General features: G+C 48.9%; 1 long non-coding RNA gene across 1 annotated transcript; it reads left to right on the forward strand.

Moving 5' to 3' along the window:
• The first annotated feature begins 5,546 nt into the window (after positions 1-5,546).
• Positions 5,547-7,256, forward strand: LOC138241874 (uncharacterized). The gene is made up of 3 exons (XR_011191148.1): positions 5,547-5,671; positions 6,136-6,294; positions 6,610-7,256. It is a non-coding gene; the product is annotated as an uncharacterized lncRNA (long non-coding RNA).
• The last annotated feature ends 14,749 nt before the right edge of the window (positions 7,257-22,005 follow it).

The raw sequence follows: 22,005 nt of genomic DNA on the forward strand, positions 1-22,005 counted from the left end.
TGACCTCTGACCCAGCTGGCAGGTCACAGCTCAATAGTGCTGTCTCCCACCGGACCTGTGGAGGTGATTCTGGACGGGAACGCTGTCTAATCAAACCTGTCACACAGACTGGGGCCAGAGTAGATGGCCCTGGCGTGGCGTATATATGGTGGAATGCCTTGCTGAGAACAAACCCAGTGCCACCACCAGGGCGACACCAGGGCGTGAGGCAGCTTACAAAATCCGAGCATCAGAACGGTGACACCCAGTTAATTTTCTTTGCCAGCAGGATATTGAACTCACCCACGCATTTCATCGGGAACCCGGGAATCTTCTTCAACAGAAAGACTAGGGACATTGTTCCCGTCCCCCGCCGCCCTGAGTGTAAAAATGTCCTTTCTCGTCTGAATCCACCCTCAAGCACTTTATAGACGCCAAACGCTCATAATAACACCCGTGATTAACCTGGATGCCGGAGTGTTTGACGGCTGTGACGCTTCGGAAGCCAGGATTAGAGAAATGGTAGAACTGCTTCCAACAGAGCCTGTCTGTCCGTGTCCACTGAGCTCTGCTGCGCCAAAAACAAAATCCTCATGTGATTGATTAGGATGAACTGGTCGCTTGCTCGAGGTCAGCACGGGACTCGAAGAGCGAATCTGTCGTTAATGCTTTCTGGATTAAACCCATCCCTCTGCCCGTTTTTCATCCGTCTAACACAAGATGCATTTCACTTTAACAGGGGAGAAGCGAAGGAAAATCCATTCGGAGTCTCCTCACAAGATACTCTGCACAATAAGCGTGCGAAATGATATATGTACCATGTAGGTGACGTATCATGTGATCTATGGCGTGCACAGGGTGAGCTTGTAAAGGAAGGATTTACGCCTAAAACGAACAGCTCAATACATATTTCATACTGTACGCAACAAGCTCAAGCCGAGGGAGTAATTCATTCAAGATGGCAAAACACGGAGAAACTTCACCTCCCGAAGACATAAGGTCAACACCCCTCCTCCGCCAAAAAAAACAAACCCCAAACTTCGGCACTACCCAAGCCCAAACAGAAGTTTACAAAACTGTGCGATTTTAACTTCGTTATTTTTAACACCCCCCGCCCCGTGTTGTGTAACAGCTTTGCTTCGGTGCAGCGCTGCGCTTTGAAAAGACGTGGAATCGATCTTGAAGCTTAACGGAGGCCGCTTACAAAGCCCAATCTCCTCTGGTCAAGTACAGTGAGATTTCAAACCAAATTCGGAGACTAACGCCGAGAAGTATTTTAATGTCTTTTTTTAAAGAAGCCTGTAGCCCCGTTTTCATCGCGCTGTTACTTTAAAATGCGCTTCAAGCAGTGCGGAGCAATTAGAGTTGAGGGTCTGGAATGAAAGTCTTTTATTAATTTCAGATGAAAGCTCCAGTTTTGATCGCTCGAAAAACAGTCTTCGCCTGGGGGTAAGTTGTAGGATATTGTTTTTAGAAATCACAGCCCAGTTTGGAGCCGCTTCGCTGGCCGAGGGAGACCAACCGCGGCTCCAACCGAGAAGGTCTGATCTCGCCGATCGCCCTGAGGACCTGAAAAACACACCATCCTTCCCAGCTGTGAGGATGATCACAGACCCGCTCTCCAGAGGTTAAACTGCCCAAACGTAAAAGCGATAGCGAGGAGTTAACTGCACAGCGGGATTGCTTTAATAGACTAACCACTAGTTACGAACCAAAATGAAAAAAAAAAACACGCAGTACACGAAGACGATTCTTTCCATCCACCGATCCGTTTTCTAGCCGTTTCCCCCCCAGAAGCAAATTAACCTCCCTTCGTGTCTTTGGTCTGTGGGAGGAAACCCACGCGAACACGGCGGGAACATGCAGGCTCCACACAGACAGCACCTCAGGAGCTGACCCTCAGGACCCGCCCTGCGAGGCAGCAATGCGCAGCACTGCGTTTTCATGTCGTACACAAGAAAGTTATCGATGGTTTAGAATACATCGGTGTGAGATATCGGCTGCTGCCGATTTAGAAACAGGTAGTCTTGCAAGTAACTGCATTTACAGGATTCGGGACAGGTTGCTTCGGGATGATTCGAGTTCTTGTGTATTTAAACAAGCTTGGCGAAATCCCAGCCACGCGAGTGACATACTCCGGACCAGTCCAGCACGGACAGGACCATAAAACAAGTTTCAGGCGACGCTGGCCTAATACGAGTCGAGGGCAGAGAAGGGTGCGATTCCCTTCGGCCCAGTGATTCTGTGGCTCTGCTTGTTGATCCCTGGGCTGGGGTCAGGTTTCTAGGATCATGTAGCACACGAAACATTCTTCCTAGAGCGTTCACGCGAGCTAGACAACAGAAACCAGATGGCGTCTGCATCTTCTCAACTATAAAACGCTTCATCCGCTGCAGTCTAGAACTGCAGTCCGGGAAGCCGTAGTAGAGCATCGATTTGCTCCAGAAAATATTCCAGTTATTTTCCTGAACGGCGCGTAACTCGTAGCCCCCATGCAGTCCGTTTCTATATAAAATAAGCCCCGTTGCATATACATCGCACTGTGTCCACCTACAAGGCCTTAATTACAGCAAAAGCAATCGCGGTTTTAAAAGAGAACAAAATAGGTCCGGGCAGCAGCAGGGGAGCGAAGGTTTAAACGCGGAAGGTTACAGGACGAGAATCGAGAAACGAGGAGAAGACACGAAGGGGTGACGCTCCGGGGCAGGGACGTCAATAGTCCTCTTGTCTCGCTTCCAGCCGGCGCTGCCGCTGTTGGCGGAGCGCGTCGGCTCTCGGGCGGGCGGCCTCGGAACGGACGACACGGTGTCTTCTGTTTCGCCGCCGAAAATAAAAACAGGAACAACTGGGCCCTGAATGTAAACAGGTGAAAACCGCGCGTCCGTTCCTCTTTCACCAGCCCCAGTAAGAACAGAAACAGGGCTCGGATACATTGCGGCTTTAACCTTTCCAGGTGCCGACAGAGCCTCTCTGCGCAGGAAAGAGAGGAATCTTTGACTTCCCGAGGACGACACAGCAGCTGGACGCTGAAATTAAGCACTGAGCCTGGTAACTCGTGAGTTTCTGCACTTCCCCGATGTTCCGAAAATCCAACCTGCTTCGCGTGTTCGACTTTTCCGTTAGCGCATTACCACGAACTCTCTCTGGAGCTCAGCCCACTTGGCAGAGCTACTAACCCTGCATCTGCCCGGTAAGCCATGTAGTTAGAAATGTGCCTTTTGTCACCGGGACTGGAATCAGTTTCTTGAGCAGCGCGATGCAGAGTGTCTCATTGTCAGAAAGCAAGGCTTCGCTTTGACAGCCCAGCGGACCGCTCAATTCCACCGGCCTCACAGGGTGAGGGTCCAGAGTACCAGTCCCACCCGGCGATCCTTCTGTGCGAAGTTCGCATGGCTCCACTGGCTGGGTACGTTTTTAAGTTTTGAATAAACACCTGTTCATTTAAGCGGCGCCAAAAGCAATGACAAACCTGTCGTTGTCCCAGAGGCCTGGATGAATACATCTTTTGCGCAGTTGATCATTTGGCACATTTTGTTTTCTCAGCACCAAGCGGGTGAGAAAAAAAAGGCCCAGATCAGATGAGAGAGACCCAGCAGCACTGCGAATCTGCAGTCAGCCCCCTGCTCTGCCTCTCGCCCCCGAAGGCCTACAGGAAGCTCCAGCCCAGTTTTCCTTCTTGACTGCCTCCCCTGTTGTCCGGAGAAACAACACTGTGCTGATGATGTCTGACTGGGCTGGGAAAGTGGGAAAAGTGCTCTATAGCCCAGCTAGAAACCCTCACTCGGTGCTGGTGGACATGTCCCACATACTGGGCTCGGTTCCGCCCATCCTGCAGAATCCAAGACACGAGGATAAACAGCAACAGGGTACCTGCAGAGCGATAGGCTGCTGCTCATGATCTGACCCATGCTCCAGCCAGTCACATCGGGGGTCAGAGGACTCGAGCAAACACATTTACTGGCTTAACCACTCGGGAGCCCTGCGTACCCCAATTGGAACCCCAGTTCTTCCACTCAGAACCGTGACCTAGTATTTGGAGTTCAGACGCTCAAGACTTCAGTCCTGGTACATCTGTTCTTGTCAGCGTCATCAAGCAAGGCCTTTCCTTAGATGGGAAATGACTGCAGATGAAAAGGAGTTTTTTATTTTAGAACCCCAACGAAAAATTGACCATGAGGAGCCTGATCACACATTTCACTTGATGGGCTGGCTCCAGTTGACTCTCTCCCTACGCAAAGGAATCACTGAAAATGAATTCACAACGTGAAGAAAGCTATTGATGTCTTCCACCTGCTCGAGGAACCCAGACACTTCATTATGGCAGAGTCCATGTTCTGCGGTTTTAAACTCCATCTGCACTGCTCTTGTGATCTCTGGGCCAAGTCAGCGCCCTCTGTTTTGTTCACGATTCCAGAACAGGAAGAGTCTAAACAAGACCTGTCTGAGTAATGTCTGAGTGTGTCCCAACCCAAGGAATTACAGCTGCAGGGCTGGGGGGGCAGGGCATTTTGGGTTTTATGTCTAGATGACCTCTTATTTTGCGAATTGAACGCTTTTCAAGGTTTAAGAGATCAATAAAATCTGCTGGACAGCGGTTCTTGAGGACCAGAGCTGAACTCCTGCTGGTGTAAACACATCTGTATACTGTATTCCAAAGATTTCCCAGCCCTGCTCCCTCGTGCTCTCGACACTGGGAGAGTAGTGCTTGTGTTCACAACACCAGGGTCTCCTGTGATGGGGGGGGGCACTGTGTTTTCCCTTAACACCTCCTGCCTGCTTTGAGCTGAAACATCAGAGAGGAAGAGTGTGAACAGTCTGTCTTAATTCTGCTGAAAGACATGCCACGGGGGGGGGTCAGAGGCGGAGCCCTGGGGGCAGGGGACATCTGATTGGAGGGATTGCAACCAATCACCTCCTGTTCCTCATCAGTGCACCACATGATAGGGATACCCATATCAACCCTTAGGAAACAAAACAAGTTTCCCTCTCCTGGGATACCCTTGAACAGTCCCATTAGTCCAGTAGGTTTCATGAGTAACCATTAAACCAGAATTTCCACAGACTTGCAACAACGTAACTGCGATCAGTTGGACTTGTGATTTGTTAAATGAAGCAGATCATAGCCCATTTAACCCATTTAGCACCCATTTAACCCATAACCCATTTAGCACGCTGAAAACCCTTCAGGTCCCATTCATCACATTTCCCTTAGTTCCACCCATTACTAATGTTCATTTTGCAGGGGGGGCCTGTGTGGTATAGGGTGCCTATGACAATCCTGGTCCCAAGACCTGCTGGTTTTCATTCCAGACTAACTCTCCCACATTCAATCCTTTAATTGACTTAATAACGGGATTTATTTGAACTGTTCAGATTTCTTCAGCTCTTAAACTCAGCTTGAAGCCTGAGTTCAGCCTTATCAAGTTAAGGTTTATTCCATGCTTAAAAGAGACAACGTTCTGACTGTGGAGCTTTCTTCAGGTGTGAAGGCTTCACAGCTGAAACGGTGGTTGTTTTCTTTGCCTTTTCAACCCGGAATAAACCTTTCCTTGTTCCTTTGCAGCCTACGCATGCTGACTCGTACGTATCGGGTGGAGAAGAAGGGCACTCCAGGCTGCTCTGAAATGAATGGTACATTCAAACGTGCACACAGCAGCTCAGCAATGTCTCTGGGCAGGTTTCCTATTTGCAGGTCAGCTCATCCTTCCTTGCTCTTTTACCCTGAATGAAACAGCTGGACAGCCACCGAGAGAGAGACTGTATGCTATATTTATTTATGCTTTTTTGGGAAGTTTTGTAAACAGGCCCATAAACAACAGTTTGTGCAGACAGTTCACATGGCACGGACCCCTCCCCGAGTGGAATCACGCTGCTCGGCATATTTTCATCATGAGAAAACTCTCACCGGGGGGTGGGGTGGTGATGTAAATATAGGAAAACAAAAATCCGATTTGCCTGACAATCTGTACAGAACGTGGGTATTTTGGTCTCTCCCAAAAGTGAAGTCAGAGCCTTCAGCAGAGATTATACCTTGAGCCGAAGGAATAAGCAGCGGCAAAAATAGCCCAAACCAAAACAAAATCCCAACTGCAACTGATTAAAAGAGAACGAGATCTTCCTGCTGTCTGAGATTTTCTACACTATTGATCCCTGCAGATCCTTCACTCTTGCGATTTAGGCACGGCAGCGATGGACAGCCGTGATCTGGGAAGAGCTCAGCCCAGTGGGGATCCTGGATTGTCTTTGAATGGTCACCTGCTTCAGACCTGGGAAAACGAGCAGACATCCCACAGTATGACTACAGTACACAACCAGGTAGACTAATCCCTCCCGAATCAGGGGAAACGATGTACCAGTACAACCTAGAGGGAAAAGGGGGGTCGATGGAGTTGCTGTGGTGAGCTCTCTCTCGAGCTCTGAGTTCCTGGGGTACTATCTGTGCGGAGTTTTCATGTTCTCCCCAGGTTTGCATGGGTTTCCTTAGGGTACTCTGATTTCCTCCCCCAGTCCCAAAAAACACTGGTTGCTTAATTGGCTTCAGAGAAAACTGGCCCTGGTGTAAGTATGGGCAGAGGACACGAGGAAAAGTACATTTCAACACCAGAACATGTGTCACTTCTTTCCACACAGGGCGGTGAGAGAGTGGAAAAAGATGGAGGAGATCCAGAGATCAATTCACTAATAATGACCCAACAGGCCAGAGAGGCTCCACTTGTTTGTAAATTGTCCAACCAGGATCACTGAACAGAATGTTTTTTGGGACGGAAGATTCTTCTGAAGACTGTCAGTGTGCCTCTCTGTAATTCCACGGTAATATAATGCCCGATAGTTTTAATGTTAGGAGACATGAAAGGGTGAAACTCAGTTTAGTTTGTGAAATGTCCAGAAAACAGAACATTTCATTCTAAACAGAATGTGGTAAATTTACAGGACATACAACCAAACTCGTGAGCACTGTCTCTGTCCTGACATTCTTAGGGTTTGAACACTTTATCGTTTTATAGGTTGACTTCTGTAGTCAAACTGTATGGAAATAGCAGCATGTTCTGTATGGATTTCAAGAGATTAGTGTTACAAAAAATACCCAACCATATCTCCGCAGTGCTGACAGAGCAGCGATCTCCCCCACTGGAATTAGTCATAACAACCACAGATTCTTCCTATTATTACACATGTGGTCCCACTTAGGAAAATACACACGAAAATGGCATCGGATTCAGATGAATGCGCCACACGGTGTGCGCCCCATTTTGTCAAGATCTTCAAAAGAATCTCGAAGCAGAATTTATTTTTTTTTTCCGGAGTACGACTTTTATTGATTGGCGATTTATTTCAAAGAAATGCTTCACTCTGGGCGTGTTGGGATTTTTGTTCTGTAAACTCTTGGCTAGAGGCCCCTCCCCCCCTCCTTGCCCATCCCGAGAAGTGTATTCTGGGAAAGCATGGCCAATTAAGTTCTGAATTAGACTTGTAACGAGGAATTTCATTCTAAGCGAAAACAGCACTTCTTATCGGATTTGGCTCCCCCTGGGTGTCGACAGAGAGCCCGTGGATGTGACTGTTATTGATGAAAGTGATGGCTCCGCAGCTCCAGTTAATGCAGTTAAGACCCAGGTGAGTCCTGCGGCCGGGCTCCGAGCGGTGATTACCGCTGATGCTCTTTGGCAGCTGCACTGTCACGGCAGGCTGGCTCAGGCCGAGCGCCGAGCGCCTGTGCTGAATCAGCAGTCGGGCCCCGTCAATCTCATTCTCCCTTTCCTCCCTGCCCCTTGCTCTCCACCTCCTTCTCACGGTCACTCTCAAAAGTGCTGACGCCTCTGGACCTCAGGGGCCGCAGTCTGCCAGACTGGTAACTTTTTTTTTCAAGCCTCAGTGCTTTAAGAAGCAACCTTTCACAGCACCAGGGCCTCTTGCCCCCACGGCTGCTGGGTGCTGGTTTCCTCTCTGGACTGGGAAACCTTCTGTGAGGAGCTTGCATGTTCTGTCCAGGTTGGCAGGGGTTTCCCTCTGTCTTCCAAAAAGGATGGTGAATTGTCTTCAAATGGTCCCCGTGTGCCTGTGATGGGGTTTTTGTGCCCCGTGATAAACCTTAGTCCCTCCTTCAGCTGTATATTTCCTCTGGGACAGGGTCTGCGTTGCTCCGACCCTAAACAACGGGGTGATGGACAGTCTAATTTACACTCCTCAGAGCTGTGGAAGAACCCTGGAGGCCTGCTGGACTGGGACTCTCAAGTCCGGGCTTAAGACCACCACTATAGACCTCCTTCTTAAGCCACATTCTGTATCTGCTAAACGAATTAAAAGCTAAAGCCCAGGCTCCCCTCCCTGTGTGCCTGATGTGGCCTCATTGGCAAAGCTTTGGTCAGCAAGGCAGGCTTGTCCTGCCTTGATCACATTACCTGCACGAGGGGAGAACAGCTCTCCCTTCCCACAAAACACAGTCGACGGTCCTCAGACAGCACCAGGAGCCAGCACCTCCGAGGACGCCTGCTCTCTCCATTCCTGCGATGAAAGGGGAGCCCAGCTCTTTGATCCAGCAGCTGCCAAACTCCAATAAGTCACTGCTCATCTCCACTTCCTTCGCTTGCTGAATCTTGCAAAGATGGGGGAGGACCTTTGTGCGCCCACAAAACGTTACTAACGCACACGGCAGCGAAACGGGTCGAGGAGCTCATCCTGGCCCTTTCTTAAAAGAAGCCAGGCCATCAGCTTGGACACCACAGCTGGGTGGCTTGAGCCACACTCCCACCACTCTCAGTGTAAGGATAAAGCGAAAACTCCTTTATCCTTAAATTGCACGCCTCTGCTTTATCAGAGAAGACTGAGGCAGCTCTAAAACAAAAAAAAAGATCCAATTTCTCTAACGGAAGGTCCCGCTGGTGCCTGATGATGAGCTGCAGACGGCCTCGGAGCCCGCTATCTCTTTGGGGCTCAGCGGTTTTGCCAAGGCAATTAAAGTAGAGCATTTATCTTTCGCATGAGGCGGGAGAGAGCCTGAAGCGCTTTTGTTTGCCGGTATCTGCAGCAAATGAGGTTGTGCATGCTAACTGCCCTGCATAATTGAATATCGATGCCATTCGAACCTCAGGTCACAGGCCATTGCTCTGGTGCCACAAAAGCAGAGTACGACCATTGATCTAAAGATAAAGCAATGCACATGAGATCTAAGAAAGTTCTGAAGGAAAACAATCCTTATTCTTCTGCCCAGCATGGGGATTGTTTACTTCAAATTCAATTAGTGCAGCATTACAGTCAGTGTAAAGTATAAAAACATTGTCTGAAGCAGTGAACAGTAATGAAACATCTACTCTAATGGACTGTTTTTTACTGTAAGCTTTAAACAGCGTCCCAGGAATGTCAAGACAGTCAAAGGTATCCCATGTCTATATTAGGGACTATTTAAAATTAAGTTGTAAAAATTCCAGGAGCTTGGATTAAACATTAAAAAGGCTTACAGGAAAAAAAACAACATTTGGAAAGAGCAATAAATTGAAAATGGGATGGAAGAGTACCTGGTGGGCACAAGTTGCGGAAGTGCCTTTAAAACAGAGAACAAGACCCTTTTCTTTACACAGAGGGTGCCGGGGGTGTGGCACAAACTGCAAAGCTATGTTATTGAAGTTGATAACCTGGATTCATAATATAGGACAATAAGACAGGCCACAAAGACAGAGGAAGCCATTCAGCCCATCCAAACCATCTGTTTAGTGGCTGATTCATCCATGATTTTACCATTTTCTAAAATAAACCAGGGTTTTGGTTTTAACAACATTACTGGATAGTTTGTTCCAGACTCACACCAATCTTTGTGTAAAGAAGAGCCTTCTGTTCTCAGCTCCTCCCTTTTGTTTCCACTGGTGTCCTCTGGTTCGTGCTTCTCCGTGGCTTGTGAAGGAGTTCTCTGGGTTGACTGTGTCTGCGTCTTTCAGGATTGTGAACACTTGTGAACACACTCTCAGGTCCTCTCATAGTCATCGCCGTTTAAGACTAAAAAGGTTCAGTTCCTGCAGCCTGTCAGTGTAGGACACTCCCTTCAGGCCCAGAATGCATCTGGTTTCTCCTCTCTGACCGCTTTCTAGACCAACCATATCTTCTCTACAACATGATGGCCAAAACTTGTACACAATATTCTGAAAGAGGCCTTACTAGTGCGTTAGACCATTTTAACATGGCACCACCTGATCACCTTTCCCCCAGGTGTGACTGGAGCGATGGCGATGCTGTCGGCCTGCAGAGGCCTGGGAGCTGCTCTGGGGAGCTTCCTGGGGGGATCTGGGCTCGGCTATTGAGAGGGAGGACTGCCATCTCCCTTGGGGCTGTGCTGTGGGGGTTCTCCTTCTCTCCAGTGGGGGGTCAGGAGCTGCAGCTGAGGGGTCCCCGAAATAACAATTTAAAGAGACCCCGTGTTTATTCTGCAGGAATGTGGCCACAGGGTGCTGGAACCGGAGAATACGGAGGTCTTCGGTTCCCTCCCTCATCCAGGGAGCAATTGAGATTGGAAGGGTCTACCAATCGAAGGTCGAAGGTCAAAGGTCCCTTGCCAGCCCCCTGCCTGTGCTGTGATCTGCTCCGACATCAATTTTTTATTTCATTGCCATACAAGACACTATACAATCAATCTCCTCTCCTCTGTCCTCTAGCCTGGTTTGCTTCCCCTCTTTAATGTTAGTTAATGGACAGCAGTGCCAGGAAGTTTTTTCTGCTTTGTCCAAGTTCTCTCTCTAATCCCTGTTCTGTCCTTTTGATCCTCGAGCGAGGCTGACAAACTCCCCTTCCCGTGACAAGAGAGATTTGCAGCATCTATCGATTGCTTGCAAAATGACTTTTTATTGAAAATGCTGGACCTCTCTGTGATCTGACAGCTCTGCGTCTACTTGTGATTCCCAGAATGCCTGTGGTGAGGCTGAGGGGCACTTATGGGGCAAAACGCAGACGTGGCTGCGATTGATCTAGGCCTGCTGACGTCATCCCCCCCGATCAATCCTCTGTTCAGGCGGGCGACTGTGGCCCACCACTGTACAGCCGAGGCAGTCCTAACCTTCCTGAATAGACTGATAGATTTCCTGGACCTGCCCTCTGTAGCTTCACTCCTTGCCTTAAGATCAGACAACTGCACACTGGGGCCTGATCTGCATTGATCTTTGAATCGGCTCGGGGAACTGTAGCCATGTGGACACGGAACAGCTCAGATACTCGCTCCCCCCCTCCCGCCCCCTTCTTGTCCAGTTCAACCGCAAGAACCTAAAAGCATTTCGCTCAAAACACCAGGAAAGTGACGAGCCCCAGCTGTGTGCTCTCTTGGGCTTTAGGCGATGCTTTGTTCTCTCCGATGTTTACCACAAAAAAAGCGTATTTTGCAGAATTGGCCGCTTTTATTAACATACCCGGGACGGTCACTCTGGCCTTGATCGGGGGCAGGGTGTCGTCATTGAAAGCACTGCCCGCACCACGGCGCAGATAACAGGCGAAGCACAGCTCGGCGTCCTCCTCTCCCCTCCTGCGCTCCGGCACTCGGAACGCCGGCCGTCCGGATCGGAATTAGTTCCGTACGCGGTCTAGAACGGCCGCCCCCGTACAGCGGCACGCGTCGCCGCGGGGGGGCAGTGGGGTGCCAGTTTGTTCGGCTGCTTCCTCGTGCTGAAGCCGGAGCCACCTGCCGCAGACGCAATGCCCGGGTGCGAGCCGAAGTCTTGCCGCAGCGACGGGGCGAGCATCGCGAGAACCTCCGATATCCGGGTTCGAACATGGAGGACTAGGTCTCTGGACGAGCTAGAAGTGAAGACATGAATTTTACCTTCCTGGCTTGCTTTTCCCTTCTTCTTCTTCTTCAAAAGACACAGCAGATAACTGAGACGCACAGTATCCTGAATCACCCTCCTTCTCCAGCGCAGGTCTAGATTTAACGCGCAGTGGAGAAGGTTTTAATCCCATGAATACTAATTAGCTCTTCGATGGCAATGCAAAGACAGACCAACGTCTTAGGGCTATCCCACTCTTCTCACCATTTAACGTCTTTATAAATCTTTATGTACATGGCTTTGTTGCGTTTTTACCAACCACACAAACGCAAAAGGCCTGAACGTCATCACGTAAGAGCGCTGTTTTGGAACAGACGACTAATACTGTCCATACCCATAATACAGTGCGTCAGCTGCTTTTGACCTCTGCTTTAATCTGGAAAGGTGTTCAATTTAATAAAAGTCTAATATGCACTTGCTCATGACCTTTAACCAATATGCATTAGCTACAACTTACATTTACAGACCCTGTAGTGAAATGCGATTTATTTCGCTTGGTTTAAAACAAAGGGCTTTGCCAGTACAGTCTCCAGAACCGATTCTTCTGATATAATTAGCGTTCGTAAACAGGATTTCCCGGCTTTTACAGAGAAACCCTCACACAGCACATTCCCAGCGTGTCACCCACGTGTGCGCGTCTGTCGCGACCCGCGTTCGTTCAGAGCTCCTAGGCGGCGAGAAACAAGCCCAGTTTGGAAAAAGAGCAGACCGGTGTGTTCTGCTGTCGGGTATCAGGCTTATCACTGATGACTTATTAGCCATGTAATTAACGGAGAACTGCCGCTGTCCGGGAGAGAGAGAGAGAAAACTGCTGTTTCGACGCTACAATTAACCGCTCTCTTCATACACCGCTGCCGCTCCAACGAGGGTAAAACACTCACGTTATAAACCTTTCAGCTAGCGTCGTAAAACTTGCATTTATATGCATTTAAACTATCGAGTGGATGCCAGCAGGGGCTGCACATATATTTCCACAAATACTCGGCAGTTTATGGAGGCTAAAACGCCTTGGCATTCCTTCGTCAAAATGCTTAAATTACATTACTAGCGCGCAGCAGCCCCTTGACAGTGCGAACACATTCATTCCTGCCCAGTCAAATAGCATTAGAGCTGCCCGTTTGTTAAAGCGTTAACACATGCTGTTAAATTCCCCTCAAGAAAACGACCCCCCCTCCCCCTCCAGATCATTAAACCCCGGGTGAATGCAATGTTCTCGCAATTACAGCAGACATAGATCATCAGAGATATGACTGCGCCGCAAATGACCACGCTGACCCTCCTCACAGCTCAGCCGCAGTCGATCCCGCTGAACAGAGATGAGGTGGCAGACGCGGAGGTCGCCGTCAAGGCAGCAGCTAATTTAATCATTAAAATGCAAATCGCGGTACCCGAGGAAGCGCAGGGGCCGCGTCTCCCAGGGAAACGCACATGATCCTCTCTGAATCTGTAGTAATTAAGGTAATTAAGGCGATTTCTGCCGGGCCCCCGCACAGGGCAGTAGAGGGAGGAGGAGCCCGAGAGACACCTGGAAGAGGCTGAGGGCTCCAGCCAATGAGAAGGTGTTCGAGGTGTGAACTTCCTCTCTGTGCCCATCCCCCCAGCTGCCTGCCCTTAGAGGGGAAACTCCCCCGCCCTGTCCACTCCACCCACCTGTCCAGGCCCTGTGGAGCACACAGGTGGCACACAGGACCCTGGTCCTGACATGAACGTATTTATGTGGTCTGGAGCCAGGGTGGAAAGGAGAGACGTCCATTTACCCATCGTCCAAACACTATATCCAGTGCAGGGTCGCAGGGGGAGCCAGAGCCTATCCCAGCATGCAACAGGCGCAAGGCTGGGTACTTCCTGCGTGAGACGCCAGTGCATCGCAGGGCCACACAGGCACACACCAGGGCCAGCTTTCCCAGAAGCCAACTAGGCGACCCCTGTGTCTTTGGACTGGTGGGGGAAACCAGTGGGGAGAACATGCAAACTCCACAACACCTCCATACTGCCCCCGATAGACGATGCACCCATCTGTTATAGTTCTGTACCGAACGGGGGGTCTCCAGTCCTGGTCCTGGAGAACACAGGTCCACTCTACCTCGTTTTTCTTTAAGAATGGGACACTTCTGACCATTTAATTAGGCTAGTTATTTGTTCACATAAGGGAACTCGGGTCCTTAAGGACTAAAGAGTATCTCGGAATTGTTTTTCTTCCCCATGATCTCTAAATGACTTGATTTTAAAAAACTGCAGTTCACTAGATCCAGTAAGTGTAATGCAGTATAGTACTACTGTTAGTCAGAAACTGATGAGTTAGTGTCGACCTGTGAGAAGGGCAGTATAGGGGCTCTCTGTGCCCACAGCTGGGGGCCCCTACCACAGGGGGCCACAGTGACCCACAGCCTGACCCGGTGGACACTGCGCAGGGCTGGACCACACCCGGCAGTGGACCTCTGTCGCTCACACAATGGAGAAGCTGAACGTTGTTTTCTCTACTGACACTGTACTTTATTCAGGGGGAGGTGATCATATTAAACACAGTCTTTACTTCAGCAGTATGTCAGCCCTAATTTCCATCTACTGAAAGGTCACTCTGCATTGTCTCAGACTAGTCAGTCTTATCGAAGGCGAAGGGGTGGTTCCTTAATTATTTTCCTTCGGAAGATTAATGCTCTAAATGCATCCCACGAATCGATGTCGTTTAGCCGCCTTTGTAATTAAGCACGGCTCAGCGAAGTGTTGCGCTCTCCAGGCTAATGACAAACAAATGTTGGAAAATGACAGCCCATTAAACTGGAAGATGACTTTAGCATTCCTCTAAAACAATCCAAAAGTAAATAGAAGACTGTAAGAAACATGGGCTTTGGCTCTCTGCATGTGATTTGCATTTTGTGTAATAGCAAAGCCAAGACGTTGTCCCCAAAACAGAAAAATATGTTGGTTTCTTCCCCAAAGGGAGTGCAAACTGGCCTGCTTGTACAGAGAAAGCCCAGAGAGACAAGCTGGAGGTTGGAATGGGCAGGAATGCACTGTAACACACCCATCTGACCATGTTCTCACCACTTCATCCCATCAGGGTCACGGGACAGCCAGAGCCTGTTCTGTCAAGCAATGGGTGCAAGGCAGAACGGACCCTGGACAGGACACCAGGGCAGCCCCCTGGATGGGACACTAGCTCTTCACGGGACAGGACAACATGTAGAAACACCAGTGAACACCAAACACCAATTAACCAGCACCAGAGCGTATCTTTAGATTGTGGGAAGAAATGGAACCTAAAGAAACCCCATGCTGGAGAACATCCAGACTTCCACACAGAGGGCATCTGTGCAGTCTGCACTCGATCAACTGCCAGCAATAACCCGCCTTCATGTGTGGTCCATGCATCTTTTGAGCTGGATGATAACGAGAGTCACAGTCGTGCTGACTGTGAGAAGACTGTGCAGCTTCAGCCCTGGGAGACCCTACAGTATGTTGAATATGTGCAAGAGTGTTATGAGCCCAAGGTGCTCAAGTGCCCCAGGGAAAGAAAATCTAAGTCAGGGGCTCACAGGGGTAATTGGTGCTTTGTAGCTGTCTAACGGCTTGAAATGAGGAGCTGCCCTTTTTGAAGCCTGTTGTCCTGTCCGATACTGTGCGGAGAGGCTTTAATTAACAGCAAAACAAAACGGCATTCTCTAAAACGTATTAGTTGACAAAATTCAGGAAAAGCTATTAAACACTCAGCACAAATCAATCTTAAAGCATTTACTTTTCCACCCCGCGCTGTAATATGCCTAATCGATGACACTGCTCCTGCCAACTGTTGACTCAGTCATTGAGTATCGAGCCCTGTTGTCAGAGTTTATTTATACCTAATGGATTAGTGCTCCAAGCAGTCACTAAGCTGTATTGTACTTGTACAGTAAGCAACACCTGGCTGACCAATATTTTCCCATGTTTAGAGAAAGGAAATCTTGCACTATCTAGACATTTCAGAATTTCTTCCCCAAATGCTGCTCCCTAGAGAGCTCTACAAAATATTTTTAAAAACGGGATCTTGTGAAACTCAAGGACTTGTCTTAACTTAACTTTCCATTATTCCGGAGCCTCCCAGCTCCCATCTTTGGTTCTAATACTTAATTTTCGAACTGTGTATTAGCTGTACTTTGAGCTATTAAGCCTGCTGGGCCTTGGCTTTTAGCTTTGACGTGCTTTCAATGTGGAATTGTATGATAAATGAATAAAAAGAACACGTAATGTGCTCAAGGGGAAAAGGGCATTTAAAAGTATATTAATTCCGTTGAACGGGACTGTTGTAGAAATGATTTCTGAAAGCCCTTTTTGCCTCTTGGTTATAAATAGTTTTAAACTGCAGAGCAGCACTTAAGCATATTGACTGCTTCATGTGCTTTTTAGCAGAGTGTATTTGAACAAGGGAAGCATGGTGGCACAGTGGTAAGCATTGCGGCCTCACAGCACTGGGGCCCTGGGTTCAATTCTGGACCTGGCATGTTATGTGTATGGAGTTTGCATGTTCTCCCCTGGTTTGTGTGGGTTTCATCTGGGTGCTCTGCTTTCCTCCTACAGTCAAAAGTCGCACAGGTAGGTTAAATGGCTTCTGGGAAAACTGGCCCTGGTGTGAGTGTGTCTGTGTGTGCCCTGTGATGGACCGGCTTCCTGTCCAGGATTTGTCCTATCTTGTGCCCAGTGTTTCCTGGGATAGGCTCCAGTCCACTGTGACCCTGAATTGGATAAACAGACAGCAAGCTTGTGTACCAGCTCATAAGACAGTGAGGACACTAGTGTTTTCAAATTGCATTGGTTGCAATATAACATCATGTGGTTGGAAGACCGATAAAAACCCTCTTACAAGTAAAGAATCTGCAAGCAAAATGTCTTAATATCTGTGCCTGCTGAATAAACTTCTCTCAGGAATAGTTTTAACAAAACGTCTGTCTTGTGCAGACTGTACGTACAGTACGTCAGCTACACCATCTCCATTTGCGTTCTGTCAAGAGGAATCCCCAGGCCACGCTGTGTGTGTCTGGGATCTTACAGGTTGCTTAAGACTGACCTTGACCAGCCCTGGCTAGACCCAGCGTAGAGAGCTGCTGGTCACAGGAACAAAGACACCTACAGCTGCCTCCCACCGAGCTCCCCAGTCCTGGTCCACAACCAAACCCTTAACTGATTTAACGACAGGTGGATTGATCGTTTTCTCCTCTTCAACATCTCTGGAGGTCGTTTCTAGCTATTGCATCTTATAAGCAACATAAAATTTCACATTTTGAAGGAGAAGAATGCCTGTGTTCCAATCAATCAATTTGTGAGTTCAATTAAGGCCTCGGTTAAGTGATCAATCTGGGCTGGAATGAGAAACAGGAGGTCTGAGGGACTCCAGCACGAAGGCAGGGCTCCTCAGCTCCAATCCACTCCTCTCCCTTCCTTTACTTTGATGTCACCAGCTGCTTTATTGCTGATGGTCAGCGTGCTGTAAGCAATGAAGGAGCTGGTCCTGGCGAAAGTGTGTAATGGAGTCGATGGGATGGGCGGCTTGTTGTGTAGCTCTCTGATTTGGAGGCGAGAGAGGCATTTTGAAATTAGCCATGAAACCGGAAGTGTTTATCTGGACAGAATATGCATCCCGAGAACCATCCTAAGAGGTTGTGGAGAATAAACAGGGCTTGGGTGGTCCTGCTTGAACTGGATGCTCGACCCGGCTCTCCCTTTAAGAATCCGCGTAACGCCCCCGCCCCCTGGCGCGGTGGGAACAATCCGTCTGACGCAGTGTTCCTGAGAGCGAGGTAAACAACAGTCATAACAAGCAAGCAGGTCAATGAAAGGCATCGATTAGCAGCAGTGATTAATGAAAACCAGCAGACCGAGGGGTCCCCCGGGCCCAGGATCGGGGATCCTGGCTTAAGATGGTCTGCTAATCCGCTGTCCTATCATAAGAAGCTCATGTGTTGATCTTCTAGCCTCCAAACAGGCAGCTGGGATTGAAGCATCTGCAGACGAACTTTCTCCCTGTGTCACTGTGATCTTTATCGGCACTCAGAGCCAGTGCCTCCACCTACACACGAGCAAAGACGTCAGAAACAGAACTGGAATTGAAAGAGGTTTTTTTTTTGTAGCGCCTGAGTGAGACCGTGCAAGTTTGAAGACGCGGTGCGATCTAGGACTGTCAGCAGAGATGCTGTCACCCCCTCCCAAAGCCCAGTGGGGAAACCAGCACCGGAGACCCCTTCCAGAGACGAGTCGGGCCATCTCCTGAGACGATGTCCAGGAGAGCAGTGCACCAAGGTCCTGCTCACATGCAGGCTTGGCTTTCAGAATCCCCCCTCCCCCCCCTTAGCTTGACTGGCATGAGGTTCCTATTAAAACACAGCCCGACCCCCTCACAGTGAGCAAAGAGAGAGGAGACAGCTCCAAACCGGCTCAGACACAGCGTCGATACTGCACTGCACTGCCTGCCACCTCACGCACAGTATCCAGACTAACCCATCTTTTATAGCTTTTAAGCACAGGGTCAGAGGAAGACGGCCATGAGGCCTTTGGGAGTAGGCAGTTTTATTAACTGCTAATTTTCGTGCCGACATGTTGCATCTAATTGACCTGCAATTACTTGTGCAGCAGCCTGTGCTCAGTCCCACCCTCAGGTTCCTATTAAAACACATCTGTCCCTTGGGACTAGTAGCTTCCTGGGGAACAAATCGCAAGCCCTGCGGCTGTCACACATTAGCCATCAGACTGATACTGTCTGATATTGATGCACCTGAGGCCACAGCAGGACAAGCTGAAGAAAAAGCCCTGTCTGTTGCCATACTGCTGTCTGTAGGAATCTTGAGAAACACCAGCTGCTGGTCAATTCACACTGCTTTGGGCAGAATACTTCTCTTCACTGATCTCTATTGATAATGTAGGGCGGTGAGCGTATTGATCTGACTACCTATGGAACATGCAATATGCAAATATTTAGACAGGGCAGTGTACATCAATGCAAATGCCATGCTGGGACCATAAACACATTCATGACAAGAGGTTGTCTGATGCTTTTAGACATTCACCTGTTTTTTATTTCTTTATTTCCCTGGATGCATCAACTGAGACCACGTTATCACTTACGACAAAGACCTGGAGACCCACGAATGCAGCAGTGCACTTGCTGGAACCAACCGGATAAGGTACCTTAGTCAGCGGCACAGCAGTGTGCCATCCGGCTCTGAACCCGAGACCCCCCCGTCCAGAGTGCGAACAGGTACAACATGCTGAGCTTGAGAGGCTGGAGGTGAAGCTCCTGGTGGGGCAGTGGGAGGCCAATCCACAGGTATGCCTGAGATTAATTCTCTGAATATTTCATGTGCAATTATAATCTTCCTCTCAGGTAGGAGTTAACAAAAAACATGCTGGAAAGTCAGATGCACAAAATACTTCTACTTGCTTGGTATAATGGATCTGGGATCCAATCTTTATTGCGATTTTCGATAGTGATATTGATGATAACAATAATGATGACGAGCATTCAAAATAAACCACATTATTAAAGATTAAGGGGAGATTAGTGAACTGTTCACCATGTGTATCCATTAATCTGGCAGCATGCGGTGACTCATTTGAAACGGCTAATGCTGAGATATGCTGGGAGCTTATACACAGATACAGAAATATACACAGATAGAGATATACAGAAGAGTTTATTGTTTATTATAACAAAACAAGAAGGGATATGACCCTTTAAGGTGCATTAGGAATAACATCATTATATGATAATCTATTAAAATACGATACGTAGGCAGAAAACTAAAGGAATATGAAAGACTATGAAAAGGAATATGAATATGAATATGAAAAGGACTGCCAGTAATTCCTAGGTAAGCCTTTAAAGAGCAGAGTGACCCATGGTCACATTAGGTATTAAAACTGAGCCCCCCATCCAAAACAGGGTTCATTCAAACTGAGCCCCCCATCCAAAACAGGGTTAATTCAAACTGAACCCCCATCCAAAACAGAACAATTTTGTCCAGTTCACTCACAGCCCTTTATTGACTGTTGTCTATACTGCTGCACAGAGGGCTCATTCTTAGTGCATTAGTCTGCTTTTTCACTTAGTGACCCCTCTTTATACAGGAACACCAGTCTGTGCTGATCTTCCACTGAGACTGCAGGCTGTCTGTGCTGAGCTGACAGATCTGTGGGCTCCGGTACACAGACCGGTCTTCAGCTCTGTGGGCGTGTGGAGGAACAGCTGATGTTGAGGAGAACCTGACAGTGAGTCAATCCGATCTGATTGGGAATTGAGACTAAAAGCTAGAATAAACATACGGTCTTATTTTCAGTTTACCTTCAGCTGTTGTGAACAGGTGTTCAGAGACCCTGATCTGTGTGGATTGAAGGTCCAAGTTAAATGACAAGACAGGTCTCCTAAGGCCCACCCTAACCTGCAATGGCATATTATGTCAGAACTGTTGCAACAGTAGAACACACTTGTGGGGTCTTTAAATAATTTGTTAACATGAATAATATGCAGTATATATGGGTATATACAAAGAGGTGAGGGGGCATCTGGTCGCCGACGAAAGGCTGCGAGTTCCCAGACAAGTCTGGGAAAGGACGCAGCCTAAAGAACTGGACAACGAACTGAAGGACCTCAACTGGATGGCCGTACACAAGAGACTGGCTACCAGAGAGGTCCTCTACAGACACTCGCTTACCAGGAATCCGCATTGCCCCCGGGACACGTGTTTCGCCAAGGAGACTCAGGAGCACGTGTTCTGGAGCTGCCCCTTCGCCAAGGCGGTGTGGGGCAGAATGGACAACACCATGCAACTCCTGGAGACGGGTGCGGTGCTCAGTTACCAGTACGTTCTGCTGGGGCTGGCACCTACCGGACTGGACAGGGGGACGCAGTTCCTGTTGTGGCTGCTGCTGTCCCTCACAAAGAAAGGCCTGTGGGACGCGAGGAACAATCTCATCCGGCACAACATCGAGTGGGGAGCGAGGGAGCTGGAGGAGAGGATCCTGGCGGACCTCAGGAGGAGGATGAAGCGCGACGTTGCTAAATGGGGTTTCCCCACGGCAAAGGAGCGCTGGAAAGGCCTATGGACCCTGTACAGGGATTAATGGGTTACAGCAAGCGGTAGGGTTTGGAGGGACACTCATAATAGCGCAAATCCGCCCACCCTTGCAAGGATTGAAAACGGACAATCACCGCCGTTCCGCCGTTGTTTTAACTTGTGGAGTGTTATTGTATGAGATGTTTTCCTTTTGAGATGTGTTTTTTTTCCGAATAAAGTATATTTTATAAGAAAAAAAAAATATATGGGTTGTAACTCTGGATTTTGTCCAAGTTGTGTAGGGCAGCAAGTATGTGTAGTTAGCAGGGTATGTGTGTGTGTGTCAGGCCCTGCATGCAGTGCGAGTCTATACTGCTAGACTTTGTTGCACTGGTGTCTCCTCTGTTTTGTGCCTGGTGATGTGCCACTCAACACCACTCCTCTACAACCACACATGGTCAGGCTCTGTCGAAACCCTTGACAACTGCAAAATAAACAACAATTCATGAACAAATACTTTCCATGACCCATTGACTCCCAGTTTCTGTGAGATTAGCCTGGGTATGACTTTTCCTGAGTGCAGTCTAGCTTGAAAGAACCGTTCTCTGGAGGCGCGGGGGTTTCCTTGAACCCAGGCAACGCAACATGAACCTGCCCTTGAATGATGGAAAGAGACGTGCACCCAGTTCTCAGTGATAAAGTGTAGTTTCCTCTGGTTCCTGTGTCTCCGTTGTTTCTGAAGACGTCCTGTGGGTTGACTGTGTCAGTGTCTTTGAAGATTGTGAACTCCTGTATCGGGCTCCCCTGCAGTTTCTGTTCAAGACCAAAGAGCTTCAGTTCCTTCAGCCCGTCACTGTGGGACTCTCCCCTTGTCCACAGAATGTAATTAGCTGCTCTTCTCTGTCTGGATTCCAGAGCAGTATATCATTTCTCAGCTAGAAATTCACCTTTGGCTCAGTGCCCCGGCTGATCCAGAGGCATGAAGAATGTTTTATTCACAACAGTTCAGTACAGGTGACCTTTGACCCTCCCCCCCCTCCCCCAGCCCCCACTGTTTGGGATTTCCTGCTTCTCACTCCCCCACAGCCGCGCCATGTGGCTTGGCCGCCACTTCCCATGTGAAAGCAGCCGGGCGCTGCGGTCCGAAACGCGGCCGCCTGCCCACACGCGGGCCCGCAGAGATGCGGGCTGGGTAATGAGGCCGCATG

This window comes from Lepisosteus oculatus, chromosome 11 (genome assembly GCF_040954835.1).
Source record: "Lepisosteus oculatus isolate fLepOcu1 chromosome 11, fLepOcu1.hap2, whole genome shotgun sequence".
In the NCBI taxonomy this organism is placed as follows: Eukaryota; Metazoa; Chordata; class Actinopteri; order Semionotiformes; family Lepisosteidae; genus Lepisosteus; species Lepisosteus oculatus.